The sequence below is a fragment of the Sturnus vulgaris genome, chromosome 28 (assembly GCF_052056855.1).
Source record: "Sturnus vulgaris isolate bStuVul1 chromosome 28, bStuVul1.hap1, whole genome shotgun sequence".
Taxonomy (NCBI): domain Eukaryota; kingdom Metazoa; phylum Chordata; class Aves; order Passeriformes; family Sturnidae; genus Sturnus; species Sturnus vulgaris.
In genome coordinates this window covers 4236604-4255012 of record NC_142270.1, presented here as the reverse complement: position 1 = coordinate 4255012, position 18409 = coordinate 4236604, and the positions used below count along the sequence as shown (strand labels likewise).

At 43.2% G+C, this 18409-nt stretch overlaps 1 protein-coding gene across 1 annotated transcript in view; it reads right to left on the bottom strand.

Annotated features, from left to right (window-relative positions):
- EBF2 (EBF transcription factor 2) overlaps window positions 1-18409 on the bottom strand; it is a 126810-nt gene that overhangs the window by 96615 nt on the left and 11786 nt on the right. The gene's annotated exons all lie outside the window — the stretch shown is intronic.

Sequence of the window (18409 nt, the reverse complement as noted above, 5' to 3'; positions counted from 1 at the left end):
TCTAGCTAAACAGATTTTTACCTCTAGTTCCCCTTAGCTCCTGGTTTCCTCTCTTTATTCCAGCCCTAAACCCATCAGGTGTTTGGGAACAAGGGGCAGACTGAGAAATTTCTGCTCTGGAAGAGAGAGCAGGCACATCCCTGATCTCCATCCTGCCAGCCCAGCCCTGCTGATGACATTTTTCACGGGGAGCTCCCAGAGCATTCACATCCTTCCTCCCCGGATCACATCCTGCCTGCTCTCCACGCCATTCCCACCTGCTCCGAGCTCCAGGCAGGATTTCCCAGCACATTTCCAGGCTTTCCTCACTCCCACTCTGAGCCCTGGTACCACAGCTCTGCTTTAACCATCCCCAGTGCCATTGGTAACAAAGCCAGGCTCGTGTTTGTGATTACCTAGACCAGGCTCAAAAGCTGCAAGTCACAGTTTTCCCATAGCAGAGCTGAGACTGAAAAAAATATTAACTTTTTAATTATTTTTTTCTTTCAGTTTTCTCCCTCTTATTTCTGGAATCTGAGAACTTCCAACCCAAACCATTCAGATCTGCTAAAATTAAAGACATTAAATTATTTGGTTAAGGGGAAGTGTATCATATATTAATCAAAACTGAAGTCCCTGGCTTCTGCTTTTCTGGCAATTCCAAATCTTTTCCTGCACTGGAATTAGCAGGGCTGTCTCATCTCTTCAGATCCTACAGAACAGATTTTCTTAATGGCTGAAGTGATGGTGGAACATTTTCCCATTCTGATCCTTAGGGTTGCTGCTCAAAATAAAAAGCCAACCCCCAAACCAGAGCAGAGCCAAAGAATTCAACAACTTCCAGCTCCTTTTAAGACATGAGATGAGAACAGAGAGAAGCACTCAGGAATAAGGGGACAGCTGATCTCTGTGAGAAAACCATTGCAACAGGTAAAGAGAGGTGAAACATCGCCATCATCATCAAGCCATAACCCTATAAACACATCCCGAATTGTCGAATTCTTGAGGAAAAAGCCAAAGAGGGTGTGCAGTTGTTGGTGTGAGGAGCTGGCTCTGAAATCCGAGCTAAAGACAGCTCCCTAGTGGCTGCGGGAGCTCCGCGAAACCATCCCCGCCGAGCGCTGCTGACAGCCCGGCACGGCACAGCGATCCGATTTATTTCACAGGCAGGAATTCTGCACCCCGAGCCGGCCTCCTGCTCAGCAGGGAAGGTGTTAAAATGCAGAGCCCTCCCTGCAGATTTTTTTTTTTATTATTATTATTATTATTTATTTTTTCATTCCCTGACCTTCCTCGCTCAAAACACAGAAGCAACTCATCAATTTGGTCACCTGCTCCCGGCTGCAAAACACTCACCAGGTTCCTCCTTCCCTGTCCTTTTCCCCCCTAAAATTCCCCAAATTAACACAACACCCTGAGAAGGGAATCCAGGCTGCAAAACACTCACCAGGTTCCTCCTTCCCTCTCCTTTCCCCACTAAAATCCCCCAAAATAACACAGCACCTTGAAGAGGGAATCCAGGCTGCAAAATATTCACCAGGTTCCTCCTTCCCTGTCCTTTCCCCCCTAAAATCCCCCAAATTAACACTGCAACACCTTGAGGAGGGAATCCAGGCTGCAAAACACTCACCAGGTTCCCTCTTCCCTGTCCTTTCCCTACTAAAATCCCCCAACACCCTGAGAAGGGAATCCAGGCTGCAAAACATTCACCAGGTTCCTCCTTCCCTGTCCTTTTCCCCCCAAAAATCCCCTAAATTAACACAACAACACCTTGAGGAGGGAATCCAGGTTCCCGGTGCCAGCTGCAGAACTCCCAAATATTTTGTGTGACCTTTCATCCTACAAATTTATTTCTTTCCAAACAGCAGCCACCTCCTTCTGTACCTGACAGCTCACTGAGCTCACCCGAGGAGATTGACAGGAGGAAAATTGAGAATTCAAACATTCTGCTGATGGGACCTAACCCACAGGATTCCTGTCTTATTTTAAACTTTATTTTCAACTTGAACACGTGAGCCTTTACTATTATTATTATTACTATTCTTATTATTACTATTACTATTATTATTATTATTATTGTTGTTGTTGTTTCCCCCAAATTTGCTTTTAAAGATTAAAAAGGGATTTGCAGAGTTTTGCATCGTTTCAGTTTAATAACGTGTTGATAAACCTGAGCTTGGAAAAACAGCTCCAAACTGATCACTGCTGGTTCTCAAACACAAATATTCAGATTTTCATGCAGAGAAACTTCATTTCTATGAAAAAAACTGCAAAAGCTCTGGAAGATCCCCCCAAAACAGAGGGAATTCAGTAGAGTTGGCAATGCAGCCAGCACTGATTACACACACAAACCTTGGCTGCTCACACATCATGCTTCTATTTTTAGATTTTTAGGAAACAAAGAGCCCTTATTAATGGCTATATTCTTGTTTGGGGTAAAGGGAAGGGAATAATTTTGTTTATATTGCTCCATCAGCCTGCTGGCTTTCACACAAAGCTCTGAAGCAATTACACTGGCTGGTGCACTGGATGAGAGACTTAGCAAACATCATTAATGTGATTATTCCTTTTACTTCACTGAGCTCCTTCTTCTCCCATTCCTGGGTACAGCACACCCAGGGTCTGACACATCCCTGTGCCAGTGGATGGAACATTGAAAACCTCCCTTCAGGAAAGCAATTCTCCAAGTTACAGCAGGAGATTAATTAATAAAATACAGCAAGAGATTCTTGAGCAGGGCCAAGCCAGGGAGAGCATGGGATGACCTAATCCAGATGGAAAAGACCCAATTTTATAACTCTGATTCCACTCACAAAGCCACCCAAAACTGAAGGACTCACAGAAACACCACAAACACATCCTGGGCACTGCAGGTTAAATTTTCTCTTTGGTCACTGACAAAAGGTGCCTCTCATTCTCTCTCCTGGAACATGTTATACACATTATAGACAGATATCTATGTATCTGCTCATCTAGATACAATGATCTACAACAGAATCCTTAAATTCAAAAGCAATAGGCAGGAGAGGGCTTCATTTTCAAAAGTTCTTAAGAGCCAGCAATTTCTATAACATCAACTGCTGCCTTTAGGCTGATTTTTCCAAGTCAGCCATTAGATTTAGATTATAATTATTGTTGTAATCTTCTAGGCAGACCTGGTCTCAATAATGATGGGGGAGCTAAAGATTCAATGTTTGAAGTCCAAGACCTCGGTGAATAAGCAGGAGAACTTCAGAGAAGGTTTCCAACTGCAGGTGAAGAGACAGTCTGCCAGCAGCAATGGTACAATTCATTATTGAGTGCTGTCACCAGAACCTGTGTCACTGTGAGAACACCTCCTGCCACTCTTTAGAGCCCTTAAATGATGGATGTTACAAAGTCTTGCTGGCCCACAGTAGCCAGGCTCTGAGTTACCCATTTACCCACCAGTGACAAAGAGCATTTGCATTCCAAGGTGAAATCTCTTCAGGGGAAAGGATGAAGTGTGAGATTGCAGTGCAGACAACTTGATCACACAATGACATCATCCTGCACAACACAGGGCATGGTTGGGTTAAATTGAATTTTTTGGTGCCTTTCTCCTCCACCCACCTACCCAGTCCAGGAGGCTCCAGATTTTAACAGGAGATTCAGGGTGAACATCAGGGAAAACTTCTGCTGCTCAGCGTTTAACTTAGACAAGCACCCAGCTAAGCAGAAGAGCTCGAAACATCTCATTAAACACCCTCAACATAGACTCTTCCTCCTTTTAAATCAGATTTATACAAATTGTCCTTCCCCATTTCATTACCTGTCAGCACAGGTAAGCAGCTGCTTTGCCTGCTCACAGCAGGAGCTCTGAAATCTGCTGGGCACAGAGGGGCTTCTGTCCATTCTGCTCTCCCCGTGTGGAGTTCTGACCCTCACAAAAAATTTGTCCTTTTTTATTTTTATTGCTCTCCTTTTTAGCTCTAATAATTTGAGGAGATAACTTCCACCGGCACAGTCTGATCCAAAGTTCCAAGCAATAAATGGGAATACTTTGGGGTTTTAGATGAGATTCTGCTCTCACAGGCTGAGGAGGGAGATGAGCACTGGCAGAGGGAGTGAATTTCGTTTCTCTGTGTCCTGCTTTGCCTTCTTTACATCCAACCCTTTCCTCCCACCCCATGAAACAACATCTCAGTTCTTCCTTGCTGCCCCAATTCCCCAGGATATTTCACCCTGCTGTTTCTCTAAGCCTGTTCAGATACAATCTAAGGCAAGTGGAGATTTTAAAAACCCCAACAGAACGGAGAGAGATGAAGCTCATTACAGTAAATAATATTAACTTGGGCAAGGGTGAATCTATTGCATCCTTGCTAACATTAGAACTCCTTGTTCCAGCACAGCACAGGAGAGCTCTGCTCCTCTCCAGCCTTTCCAGGCTGGGCAATTTGGGCTCATCCCTCCTTTGGGGTCCCAGCAGGTTCCTGGAGAACATCATTAAGGTGCACTGCAGAAAAGCTGAGAATAACACCCAGATTCAGCCATGGAGTGTGGCAGTTTTGGGGTTTTTTAATGCAGCTCTTCACTTTCCCCAGCACCATGTGAATCTTCCTCCAATCCCACCCTTTCCTGCAATCTCGCCAAGGGCACTGCTGCCTCTTGATGATGCCAGCCTTTGTGTGCACCTCCAGGATGGAGAGAAGACGTGCAGGGGAATGATTTCAAGCTGAACCTTGAGAAAAGGAGAGCACGGGTAGCTGGGTGGAGTGAGGGCAGAAAAAAAAATCTTCTCCCCTCTGATCTGCCCTCCTCGGGTCCCAGCTCCCCACATCACACATCCCTCTGCCTTCTGTCAGCACTGGCTGTTGGGATCAGCTGGAGCTCAGCAATTTTAGGAAGGTCCACTGTGCTGCCACATTGGCTGCAGGACCATTTTTGACTCCAGGAACTCACAACTCCAACCAATCACAGCTGAACAGCAAGACCTTCCTTCTGTGAAATTTAAATTAAAAGGTGTTAGGAGTAGTCACTTCACTCCCAGAGTCTTTACCAATTAAGCCGAGTGTTCAATATGGTCAGGTCACTCTCTAATTTGGATTTTTTCACCCATCCACATGTCAACTCAAAAAAAAAAAATTGATTTTAAAAATTAAAATCATTGTTGCAAGTTGCTTAGTTGAACATAAAGCGAGAGCATAATGAAGGCTACTGGTGAATGCTGCTGCAAGGGGCTGACCCTTGCTACTAATCCCCTGTAAATTCACCCAAAAAGTCATGAACTACATAATATTAGTTCTTACAGAATGACATATTTCCCTGATCTTTCATGGGCCACATGGGGAAACAGTTTTCGCCTGATCTGAATGAAGAAGAAAAACAGTGATCCTAATCAACCATTTACCCTTAGTGGCTTCCCTAAACAAATCTGGGAAAGAGCTTAAAGGCTTGGGAATATCCTCGACCCTGCTTGATGCACTGTAATAACCCTACCTAATTATACTGATATAAAAACTAATTGGAAAGATAGCAAATGTCAGGGTAAGATGCAAATTGTAGGGTGTTAATTGCTGAACAGGTGCTGGAATAGAATTAAATGAGCATCTTGATTAGGAGAGTGGAAAAAACAAATGTGGACCCCGAAATCAAGTTGGCCACGTGAATTATTTAGCAGCCTCCTCGGAGCAGCAGAGAGGTCGTGTTGATGTGACCTCTGCTTTGTGAGGGGTGGCCTGGCAAAACAATGGTGAACTCCAGGAGAAAACATGGCTGGGGAGACAGAGATGGGACTGCAGGACAGGGGAGATTTCCAGCGGGATGAGGGAGGAGGATTTTTTATAGAAGGGGATAAGGGGAAGTTTTCCATGTGGGTTATTGGGGTGATAGAGAACCACTGATCCCACAGAACCCCTGAGAACACTCAGGTGTCCCATCTGCAATGGGGTTACTGCCATTTACAGCGAATATTTGGGGGAATGAGAGCCGGGCCGAGCAAAAAATGGACTAAAAGGCAGTTTTTGTATCTGCCCACAAGAGGAATTCCCTCCACGGCCAGGAGCCCTGCAGTGACACCACCCTGGCAGTAAATTTTTTTCACACAGACCCTTCAAAACCCATCTCGTGTTTCAGCTGCCACTCAGTGCCCAGCAAACAGATCAGATCAAATGACATCAATTAGAACCAGCAGGCTGGAAACAGGAGACCCCCATCCTCAGCAGGGATTAGTCAGGGAATAAGAGTAGAATAATTTTCATGAAGGATTTTATCTCCACTTTTTAATCTGAGATTACTTTTTCTTGGTGAAATTATTAGAATGCTGAGTATAGAAGCAGGTTTTATAAAGAAAAACTTTTTGTTTCCAAAGAATTTCAACAAGTGACAAAACCTAATGAAACGTTTTGCCAGTTATGCAAAAAAAATTACGAGGAATTCTAGAAGACAATTTTTAAGAAACTACCCAAAATATTTAAATGGTTATTCAGTTTCATGAATTACTTTACACACAATGGTTCAAACAGCTGGGGTGTGGGGAGAAAAGAAACATTTCATTTGAGTCCATTTAATAAACAAACACATTTCCATAGCAGTAATTACTGTTAAGGGCAAGTTGAAATTCTTGCATTATTTTAGGAGGAGCTACAGACTCAGCCTAGAACAGAACCCCAATTTTTTAGGCACAGTCCAAACCTCCTGCATTCCAGAGCTTCCCAGAGAGAAAAGAGAGAGAAGGAATAGCTGAAACACAAGAAAAACGGGACAGTTGTCCTGGGCAGCCCTAAAATATGAGTAGCCTAAAAGAGATATTTAAATTAATATAAGCAAGAGCCAAATGTGAAGCTTTTAATGCACTCAGTGAAGTGCAGAGGACCCACAGCATTAAAGCTGGATCTTGATTTTTTTTTGTCACAAACTAACGAACTACACTCTCCTTTTTAAATGTTGTATTCCAAATTATTCCTGCAGCATAGTGCTCTGCAATTGTCTCCAGACTAACTCTCCATTAAATAAAGTTTCACATGTCAGACCCCTTTTTGCAGGAGACAGCACAGAGCAGAGTTCATAGAGACAATGGGACACGACTTCCAAAATTCTGTGACACCAGGCACGGGCTGGGGCTCGGGCAGAGGTGGGAATTCAACCCTTCATGGTCCTGACAATTCCTCCAGAGGAAAAACCAACCTGCACAAGGTGACAGCCAGAGTCAGTGACACAGAGAGACACAGAGCATCAGAGTGCAGAGCTCTCTTCCCCACCTAAACACAAAAATCTCGATAAAAAACATCTCCAACAGCGCCAAACCTTCAGAAAGGGACATTCTTACACTCGGAAATGCAAGAAAGAGACAAGAAGGTGTCTAAGAAATGCGAGAAAGGACCATGTGGGTGTTCACACACACAGAGGATGTGCTGCCACCACCCTGTGCCAAAGGGACAGGGATGAAATATCCCACACAGACCTTTGGGGACGAAAGGGGATGAATCCTTAAAATGAAAACTGAAGGCTGAAGTCCCTGAGAGCTGCCTGCCCTTTGCATCCGGGGGATTTGACACAGCACGGGTGACAGAGATGGCAGTGGTGGCACTCCCTGTTCCAGTGCCCTGGAGTGGGGACATGAATCCATCCCCCAGGGCCATCCCTCCCTCCTGGAGCTGCCCCTGCCCCTCCTGCCCAGGGCTCCAAACTGGCTCCGGGAATTTTCCAAGTTCAGCTCCACGTCTCAGAGGAGAAAGGGGATGGAACTCAAACCCAGCCTTGGTTTAAATTCACTGCTCAGGGGCAGGATGGAGCTGAAATGTTGTGTCTGGTGGTGGAGAGGATGAGTGCATGAGCTGAGCAAAACCCTGCGAGTTTGGTGCAATCCTGGAGGTTTGGTGCCTGGAATGAGCTGGGTTTGCTGCAGGCTCTTGTACTGGGATGTGGAAATGATAAAAACCTGCCTGTGCTGCTCTGGCAGGGCTGGCACTGCCCCAAAACTGCCCTGAAACAGCTCTGGGCTCCTCACATAGAGAGAAAAGTCAAGTACATGGCAGATACAGGGAATTATTATTATTATTATTATTATTATTATTATTATTATTATTATTATTATTATTATTATTATTATTATTATTAATTATTGTTGTTGTTGTTATTATTATTATTACTATTGTTAACATTCCTATTAAAGCTTGCAGGAAGATCAAACCTCACACCCTCCCACAGCTGCAGCAATGTTAAAGGGAAATTTTTCACACACCAAAAATCTGAAGTGACTACAGGAATATTCTTCATGAAAACTCATCCAGGGGTTACAGAATGTTAAAATTAGGATGGAAGAAGTCGCTCTAAATTAAATCCTCTTTGAAATATCCAATATATATCCAATATATCTACAATATGTATATGTATATACAGTATATCCAATGTATATCCAATAATATGCAATCTTTAACTCTATTATATTTTATTATTCTAAAGAATCATCAGTTTATGAGTGCATAAAAAGACTGAACTTCACCTATCTTCATGTAAAACAAAGATGTTATATTTGTCTGTAAAAAATATAATGTCTGATAATTTAATATATAATAATAGGAAAAAATATATAAGGTATATTATTTTAAATATATTACATTGCATGTATATATAAAGTATATGTATTTTCCTGTAAGAATAAAACCAAAGGGGTTCACACTCACATTCCCCATCCCAGAAATGATTTCAGTCTCTGCTTCTGAAGGGCAACTACATTTTAGGGAAATCACTGGGCAGGACCAGAGCAAGAACTGACAGTGACACTTTCTGAAAGGCACCAAAGGAAAGCTGGAAAATGAGAGAACCAGATGTCCCTGAAGGAATGCTGGGAAATGTTTCAGATAAAGTAGAAAGGGAGGGGGAAAAAAAAAAAAAAACAAAACATCTTGAACCAAAAGATCCCAGAGGATGAGGGGATTTTTTTTTGAGGTTCTGTGTGACCAAGTGACACTGACACAACACTGTACAGCTTTTTCTCCCCCCTTTTAGCAGAGGAATTTTGACTGAGCAGATACTTTGTCAGCTCGAGGGGAAGGATTTACACTGGCAGGGATTCAGCTGCAAAAGTTGTGGTTCCTTTTCTTCCAGGCCCTGAGCACCCACGATCCCAAAGAGAGCAGAGATTTGGAAAATCAAATTCAAGCGCTCCTAATCCAATTTACAATTTATATTTAAATACTCCTAATCCAGGTTACAATCTAACACATGCACGTTTGAACACCCAGGGAACTTTCTAGCAGCCAGAAATGCCAAGATCATTTCCACAGTAAAACCTGAAGGTAAATGGGTGTGGAAGGAGGCAGAACTCAGCTTTACCACCCACCCAAAACTGCACTTGGTGGTTTAGAGTCCTGAGACCACGAGAACCTCGAGTTTCATCTTTTCAAAAAAGGCAACTTCAAGATCTGAATTTTCTTAAAGAAAGTTTGTGATTGTGAAAGGCAAACGGAGCTCAAATGTCAAACTTTGCAGCTTCACTTTTCTTTTCAGGATTACTCCATTTAAGCTATTTACACTCTTCCTGATGTTCATACTAGATAATACAAGGTGTTCATTGCTTTGCTGAACCAGAATCCATTTAAAATCACTTTTTATGTTAAGAAAACCTAAGCACACCTCTTAAAAATTAATTAAATATGATTTGTAAGACGTCAGCACTCAGCTTTAACTTCTTGATGCCATGAGCTGGTTTCATGTATTTGTTTTATCTTGTTTTCAACTGCTTTAAGCACCTCTGGAATTGCCTTCCCTCTTCCCAAACACTCCAGGATCTCCCTCTCGGCTTTGGTTTGGAAAATGAACCCGTGTGCTCCTGTTAATGCAAACCCACCTCGTGTTTCTGTGTCCTCACAGCAGCTCTGGGACACGGACCCAGCCAATTATTTTTTCCTTTTCTGCTACAAACTTCTCCCAGTGAGCTGCTGAGATCCAAGACAAGGACCCAGAGGGGAAATGAGGAAGTGGAAAATTTTTCCTCTAGAGCAAAGGAAGAGACCTAAGCAGAGAGCAAGGGAGCACCTGCAATAATCAGGGGAAAAGGAGCCTGGTGGCACAATCAGAACACAGAAAGTGCAGAATTCCTCACACTTTCCATGTGAAAGTCTCCTGGTTCTTTGAGGGAAGCACTGGGAATGCAAGGGAAGGACAGCAAGAGGAGCAGTTTCCTACAGGCTACACCCAAAACTGGTGTTTTCATGTTTTTTCTGTTTAAATAGATATAAAACCACTTCCAGAACACTTGAATACAACCTCCCTGCTGCTTCCACTGAAATTAAATCATGGATTTGCACAATATAAATACCCAAACCCATAACACACCAGGCAAACAGGAGCTCTGGTGGTTGTTCTCTGCTGGAATAAATAAAAATAATCACATTCAGAGTGAGAAATGCCATTTTCTGGTGAAACCATCCTTATGTCAACTCCTGTCAGTGACAGCCACTGAGAAGGACAAGGGACTAAAAGCCACCACAGGGCAACCAGTTGCCACTTGATTTGATTTTATTTTCTTGAAACAGCCTCTGTGGGAAGACACAAACTCAGGGAGGGAAGAGCTGGATTCACATGCACCGAGGCTAAATAAGCTGACTGCTTAAAAACAACTCGGGAGCCACAGTAAAAGATAGAAAATTATTGCTTCCTGTCATGACCAAATATTAAACACAGCACACACCTAATGGCTCTATCACTCCCCAGGGAAGGAGCTTTATGAACAATAAAATCCCAGCAGACTTGCACTGTTTGGACTTAGAAGCCTCATTATGGGCTCACTGATCCAATACAATTTACAAGCTCCGTGGACTCCACTTGGAGGAAAAGCCACCAAATGTGGAGCTCTAAGTGGGACACCCATGGAGACATTAGCATTTATTTGTGAGGAAAAGTAGCAGAGGAGATGGGGAGGAAAAGGAAAAACAACAAGGAGGGAAAAGAAGGATGGTTTGGATAAGAGCAGAATATTAAAGATCCAAACCAGGGAGAAAGATGGGAATGGGAATCACAGCTGCAGAGGGAAATGTTGTTCCAGGACACACTTCCATATCCAGCCTTGGAATACGAGACCTGGATTCCACACCTCCATGTGGAGTGGTTGAAGAAATGTAATTGTTTTTTTCTTTGCAGTAATTGAAAATAAATTTCGATGTAGGATGTCTTCTACATCGTCTTGGGCGAATCATATCAGCTTTTAATAGCTTTAAAATAATATAGAATACATAATATATAATATATACAGTATATAATATACAATATACAGCATATAATATATAACTTTTAATAGCTTTAAGATCCTATCTCCAACTGATTTAAGCTTCACATGTCCATTATGTATTTTCAGTCTCAATCTTTTCTTCACTTCACAAGGGTTTGGGGTGATGTTCCAAGCTGGACAAATTGTTTCATGTCCCATCTGAAAGCAGGGACACATTAATTGGGAGAACTTTTTCAGAGGTGAAGCAATCGGTTGAGAGAGGCTGAAACCCTGGGATGTTTACAGGGCAGAAAATATGGGAGATCCCACCAGAAACAGATGGTGAGAGCAACACACAGGGAAGGGATGAAGAGAAACAAAAGGTTCAAAAGGAAAGCAAGAGGCAGTAACTAAAAAGCTTAGGGGCAGATGAAGTGACAAGTCCATAAAACCAGGTCTAGACAGAGGCTGAGAGGAGTGCAAAAGTGAGAAGGAAGAGTATTTCAGGTCATAAATACACAGAGGATGCTTTCATTAGGATGCAAATACTCTGAAATATTGGCATTTTTATTGATGAGTGCAGATGGAGCCAGGCAAATGCAGAGCAAGGAGTGGAGCTGTGGAGGTCCCATGTCACACAGTGCTGCTCTACATACCCAGAATTTCCTCTGTGCTGTTTGCACACTGAATTTATCCTCTGCTTCTATTCCCAGAGGTGCTTTAGTCCATGGGAAATTTGTTTTCCATTCCCCTTTCCACTACTCCCAACCTCATTGATTCCAGTGGCTCCTTCCTCTGCTCTCTGTCCTGAGCTCAGCAGCCCCTTAACCTCCTCACTCACTGATGATGAGCACAAACTGCACCAAACTCTCCCCTATTTACAGGAAAAAGCCTCCATTTGAAAAAAGAAACAAGGATTCTCCTGCACCATGTGTAAACTTTGCTCCCAAATTTGTGCTGCTCGTGCAGGATTTAGCCCCAGCACCATCAGTGTTTTTATCTCAACTAATCTAACAAGACTGGAATCCATCCATGCTTGTGTCCAAGCTGCTCTAGAGCATCAGGGAAGCTTTTCTGATTTATGCAGAACTGCTAAAATCCTTTGGGTCTTGTCTCCATTGGGATTATTTTCTTAAGACTTCCACGCAGTAGTATTTTATATAATATTAGATAAGTATTCCATTGCAGTAGTAGCAACAGTCAGATTTTATTCTTTAAATTATATAATGTGCCCTTGCTTAGGCTCAGCCATGTTTCCCTCACAGTTCTCAGATCAGGACCTGAGCTAAGTACCCCAGTTCTAGATTTAAAGGAACTGAAATGATCAATATTGGTGGGCACTCACACACAATACATCCCAAAAAGTTCTCTCTGTTTGGAGGGCAGAGATGCCCACAGTGACAGCACATGGCCAGCAGAAAATCTGCACAAAACACTGGTGGAAATAAACTCTGTTTAATTCCCCAATAATCTGGGCTTGAAACCAGCAGTGATTTAATCCCATCTCATTTCTTGTTCTGTTCCAGAAGCAGCAGCAACCAACAGTCCTGGGGGAGAGAAACTTTACAAATTGCTCCAAAAGCATCTCCACTGTGACAGCAACGCTCTTGCACATCACCAGAGTATCTCCACACATCAATTCTCAGCAAATGTGTCTTCGTGTTATCAGGGAAAAGCAGAAAATCACGTTTGTGGTTTATAGCTAAACACAGACCCTGAGAATGGCTACAAAAATACAGGGACTGTGATGGGGAGAAAGGAGCAGAACCCACGACTTCCATGGACCCAAACCAACCTATTCTTCGTTTTTCCAGCACATTCAAAAAGATATTTAAGCTTTTTCTGACTCACCAGCTTGCTGGAAAATCTGTTGTCTGTCAACATTAAATGAAAAAGATTAAGTGACATAAGCTACTCTCCAGTTTAGTCCATTTACAAGCTTTAAGTGTTTGCACACATCAAAGATTTCAAGATGTTTTGGCCAGCAAACCAGTAAAGAATTTTCTTTTTGTCTGAAAGAGGGGTGGGGGGAAATAAAAAGAAACAATTAGACACTAAGAGAACCACTTGTCAAATGGCTGGGATAGTGCACTTTGAGTTACTGACTCCCCTCAAACATCCAGTCTACTAAAAAATTCATAAAGAGACAGATGGCACAACAGCAGCTCTTTGCAGGAGAGCAGGGTTTAGCAGTGAACAAAGGACTTTGACTCCCTAGGACAAGGGGAGAGATCATTGTGGGTTTGGGGGGCTTGGAAGGGGGGACTGGGGCACACAGGGAGATGGAAAGAGCTCCTGGTTTCACCCCACAGCAGCAACAAATCCCAGATTTTCATTTTGCCTTGGCAGAATCGCCAGGGCCACAGAGAACAGGGCAGAACAGGAAAAAAAAAAAAAAAATCAAACTCTGCCATGCAGATTAAATCCTCCTGGCAGCAGGAATGTGAAAAATAAACCCCAAAACCTACTCAGGGATCTGAAACCACTTTCCATAGCCAGGCAGCTCCTAATGCTTTGTATTAAGGGGGAAACTGAGGCACAGACTTCAGTCACTTAAGGGCACAAGGCAGCCCAGTGTCAGTGGGAATTGAATCCCGGCCTCTCCAGCCTTGCTGTTCTGCCTCTGAGCACGAGGAAATGTCCTTGTGTCACCCAGTGGGTTTGGGATCACCCCACAAGGGAGGTGTAAGGGATGGAGTCCTTTTCTGATGGCTGAGATTAAGAAAAAAAATGAAGAAAAAGAGAAAATAGAGAAAAAAAAAATAAACTGAAGTCTGCACTTATTTGAAGTCAAATCCTTCAAAATGAAAATTCATCTCTGTGTTCTTTTGCATTTTTTAGGGAGAGGGAGGTGGGGACACAGACACTCAGAGAGAGAAGACGTAAAGCCCAGCCCTACCAAGCCTGAGTTGAGTTTTAGTGCCCGTGGGATGTGGTCAGCAGGGCCAGCAGGGCTGGAAATCTCCATCCCTGCACCTCAATTCCAGGGGAAGGGATGGACCCCACGGCACGGGGATCTCATCCAGGCTCTTTGCTCCTTCTCAGGCTGAGCTGCACTCGGGCTCGGCTTGATGTGAGTTTTTTGTTAAATAATAACCCCAAAATCCTCCGTTCTGCTTTTGCAGCTGATCAGTGCTGCCCTTCACCCCCCACCCAGAGCAGTTGGTGCCACTGGACATCCCAACAATTCCCTCCCCAGGAACAACCACGATAAATAAATTAATAAAACCTGCAACACACACCAGACCCTTCCCAGGACAAGTGGGAAGAGTTTAGGAGAAGCAGTTTAGTTAAAAGCAGAAGGAATTGGACCCAAGGTCTTGGATTCTGGAAGAACCTGAGCTAAAATTCTTCATTCCATGACCCCATGGAGGCAGCAGCTAAAATACCACGGGGTTTGTGCTCCCAGGTTTTTGTGCTGTTCCCAGGAGTTTCCCTTGTAGGAAGAAAAAAATTCTGTCCCACCCTAGTGACACTGCATTTTGAATTGAATTAAGAGGTTTTGTTTGAATGACAGAGACGTTTCCTTTCACTGTTTAAGAGGTTTCGTTTGAATTACATGTAAATTTCTTGTGACTGTTTCTCTTAGAAAAGGGGAGGGAAAGGTAAGAAACCAGAAAAGTAAATTTTTCAGCTAAAAAAGTCACATCAATTCTCCCCTCTACCACAGAGGCTTCAACTAAACCACAGCTTCAGTAAACTCAGTAAAGCATTAAGAGTAATAAATACACAAAATAACCTTCTCTAAAGAGCTTGAATCTTCAAGGAACACAAAGAAAATTAAAAAAAAAAAAAAAATCATTTCCACTTGATGAATTTATATCCAAAACTACACAACTCACCTACAATGAGAGAGAAAATCTGCAGTGAAGTGATTAATTAAATGAATTTGCATCTTTCATGACCTCTTAATCCTAACACCAAGTTTCTTTTTATTTGCATTAGCAGGGTAGGAAAGGCAACAAACTGAGTAATTGTAACACAAGTGTAACAAAACAGTTTTCAGTTGGAAGTGCCACTTTCAAAGGAATGAGCTTCCATCCCAAAGCCCCCAGGTCCTGCACCTCATACCCCTGGCTGTGATTTCCATAAAAGAAACACAAAATTCACTCTCCAATTTCAAGGAACTACCAGGAACATCAAGAGCCATCACTTCAGCCATGAGGGGGGGGGGAAAGATAATATTTACATTTTCGATGTCTCTTAAACCAACCAATTCCACAGATATCAACTTCAAAAGGCAAATAGAAATCCAGAATAAATCCACCAGAGCTGGGATCCACCACAGGAATGCACCAGAAGCAGTTCAGCTCTAATTCTGGTTGTGCACACAAAATTAAAACTTGCTGGGACATTTTGAGAACTGACCCTGGCTCGTGTTGTCCAAAACCTTGGAGTTCAAAATGCAACCCCAGGTCCTTCCAGCCCCGTGCTCCAGTGGAATTCCCCATTTTGGGCACCTGTAAGAGCAGCACTGCAGGATCTGAGCTGTGCCACCCCTGTTAAATCACTCTGAAATGAAATTCTGAGTTACACTGAGATTCTGGCTCAGAACATCACAGGAACCCAAATATTCCAGTGGATCCTGCAGATCTCTGCCAGCAGGAGAGGGCACACACTCCATTTCAGGGGTGAAGTTCCCTTTCATATGGAAACGTTCTCATTTCCAAGAGGGAGTGGAAAAATAACTGCAAGGGCCTTCGGATCTAAATCCAGTCCCCAGAGCAAAGGTCACTGCAGAAATGTTTTATTCAGCATCAGAACTTTTGGAATTCTTTCAAGGAGAAGAAGAAGCCCAACAACAACAGGGCTGATATTTTTTTTCCCACTGAACTATTTCTTCCTTTTTAAACAGGGATAAAGTCCCCAGGATTTGGTGAACACCAGTGAATTTTGCCTTCCTCGAGCACACAGCAGCTAAAAAAGTGGGGAGAGAAGTAAATAAAGGTGAAATCAGCACATTGATGATGGACTTAGGGTTGAACTCAAAGACCTTGGGGTCCTTTCCAATCTCAAAGATTCTGGAATTTTATTCCATGGAAATGGTGTTTCACTTTGCCCACACAGCTCTGCATAACACAAAAATGGTTTTGCAGTTCTTCTCTCTCCATTTTCCTTTTTTCCCCTTCTCCAGGGACACGAGACTGTGTTACAGCTGGGTTGGTACCTGGCAGATTTTTACATTTACCTATCATTTCACACAAGGGAAAAAAACACCCTGTATTTCATTCACCATTTAAAGAAAACCTGAAGTTCATTTGAAATTAACAGCAACCCACCACGAAGGCATCACTGAGCTGCAAACATCACCAAATTTATCGACCCACGTGCTTGCAAGGTGGCTTCAGAAATGAAATTCCACCTGCTCCAAGCCCCTGAGCAGAGGTGTTTTCCTTCAAAGGAGCCACAGAAAGACCCCCCTGAATAAATCCAATCTCTGCTGCCCAGCCAGAGCACACGGGACTCTCCTTGTTGGAAAAATAATAAAAAAATGACCCCATGGGGTGTATTTTAGGAGAGGGGTGTTGGATCCCAAAAAATCTGGAGTTTTGGAGCTTTCTGTGCTTCCAGGCACAGACCCCCTGGCAAACACTGCTCTGGAGCTGGAACCTTGGAGAAGACTTTTAAATCTGAATAATGAGTTAGAAATCCCCAATGTGCAGTGGGTCAGGTGTGTGTGTTTGCACTGGGGGATGGGGTTTAAATTTCAAGTTTTTCTGTATAGTGGTAGTTAGGGGACAAGATCGAGAATTTGGGGTGGTGTTTTTTCTTCTTGTTCATCTTCTCTTCCTGATTCTTCACAAAACTTAGGTTGTTACCTTTAGATTCATCAGTTAAAAGTCACTCTAAAGGACATGGGAATCCATTATTGAGCTAAAAGTATAAATAATATAGGTGGAAAACATCTATTAGTGTGTTTAACTTTAAAACAGGCTCAGCTTGGAGCCACTTTTCCTACTTCTAGCAATGAGCAGGAGGTGCTGCTGTGCTTTCTATAAATTTTAATAAGATATAATAAACAACCAAGTCCAAACACGAAAATCCAGCTCGATTGCCTTTCTAATAATCCTAGATCCGAACAAAAACAAACAAAACTAAACCAAACCATTAATTAGTGGTGCAAAAGCCTAAAAAAAAAAAAAAAACCCTTACAAGGGGAGTGTGCAGTTAAAGCCCTGAGCTGCTGTATTTTGGTGCTGTGCAGGAGTGAGGATGAGACAACCCAAGGATTTCTCTGTGCACAGACCCAGCACAGCTCCTTGCCTTTATTTGAATTATTTGTGCTGGTGGAGATGCAGCACACAGGATGATCCCTCACTCCTCAGTTTCCCTGGGTGAAGAGGTGGAGCAGAAATAACTGTGCAGAAATAAATGCCAGAAGGAGGAGTCACTCTCTGGATGCTGCACCACCGGTTAGTGGCAGGAAAAAGAAAAATATTTAGCTTTGAGTTTTGCTTTTTTTCACCAAGCCAAGCCTCCTCCAGACTGCAGGGCAGAGCTGGGATAAATTCTTCTCTCTGGGGCCTAAATCTGATTTAGTGACTGCCTTTAACACCCAATGGAGCAGCTTTGTCAGGCTGCATCCCTTTTTATTTCCCTCATTTACCCTCACCGAGCTCCAGAGCTCACCTGGAATGGAGACAAACACACAGAAAGAAAAAAACCAACACGCAAAAAGGAACTGCCCCACTGAGCCTGGAGGATGCTTCCACAGGCAGGAAGAAAGTTCTGGGCTCAGAACAAATTAGGAGAGGTCTAGACAAAGTTAGGAGAGGTCTTAGAGCAAAACTGAAAAGGTTGGGACTCACTGAGCACAACGGGGGACTTGTGATGCACGTTTTACACAGTTGTTAGAAAGGAAAACCCTGGTTTTCCTCATTATTTAATTGCATTTTATATCAGCAGGTGCCAAAGCTCCCCAGGAAGCTCAGAATCTTCACTGTGCATAAGGACAGGCTCAGGATTACAAATTCAGCCAGGGTAGGAACTGCCCCTGTCAAGGTTTCAATCCACCCTGAGCTGCTTCCCAGAAAATCCAGACTTCAGGCTGGAAAGTTCCCAAATGCACATTTCATACCAAGCATCGACACAGCCAAAAATAAGCTCCAAATTTCATAGGAAAAGGTCAAGATGGCAGATCCAAGACCTGTGTTCCCCAAAAATGCCCAATTCCCTGCAGCCTCCAGCTCTGTGAGTGCAGAATTAAAAGGGAAAACCATGGGGTAAAGGGAGAACACATCACCTCCCTCATCAGAGTTCCAA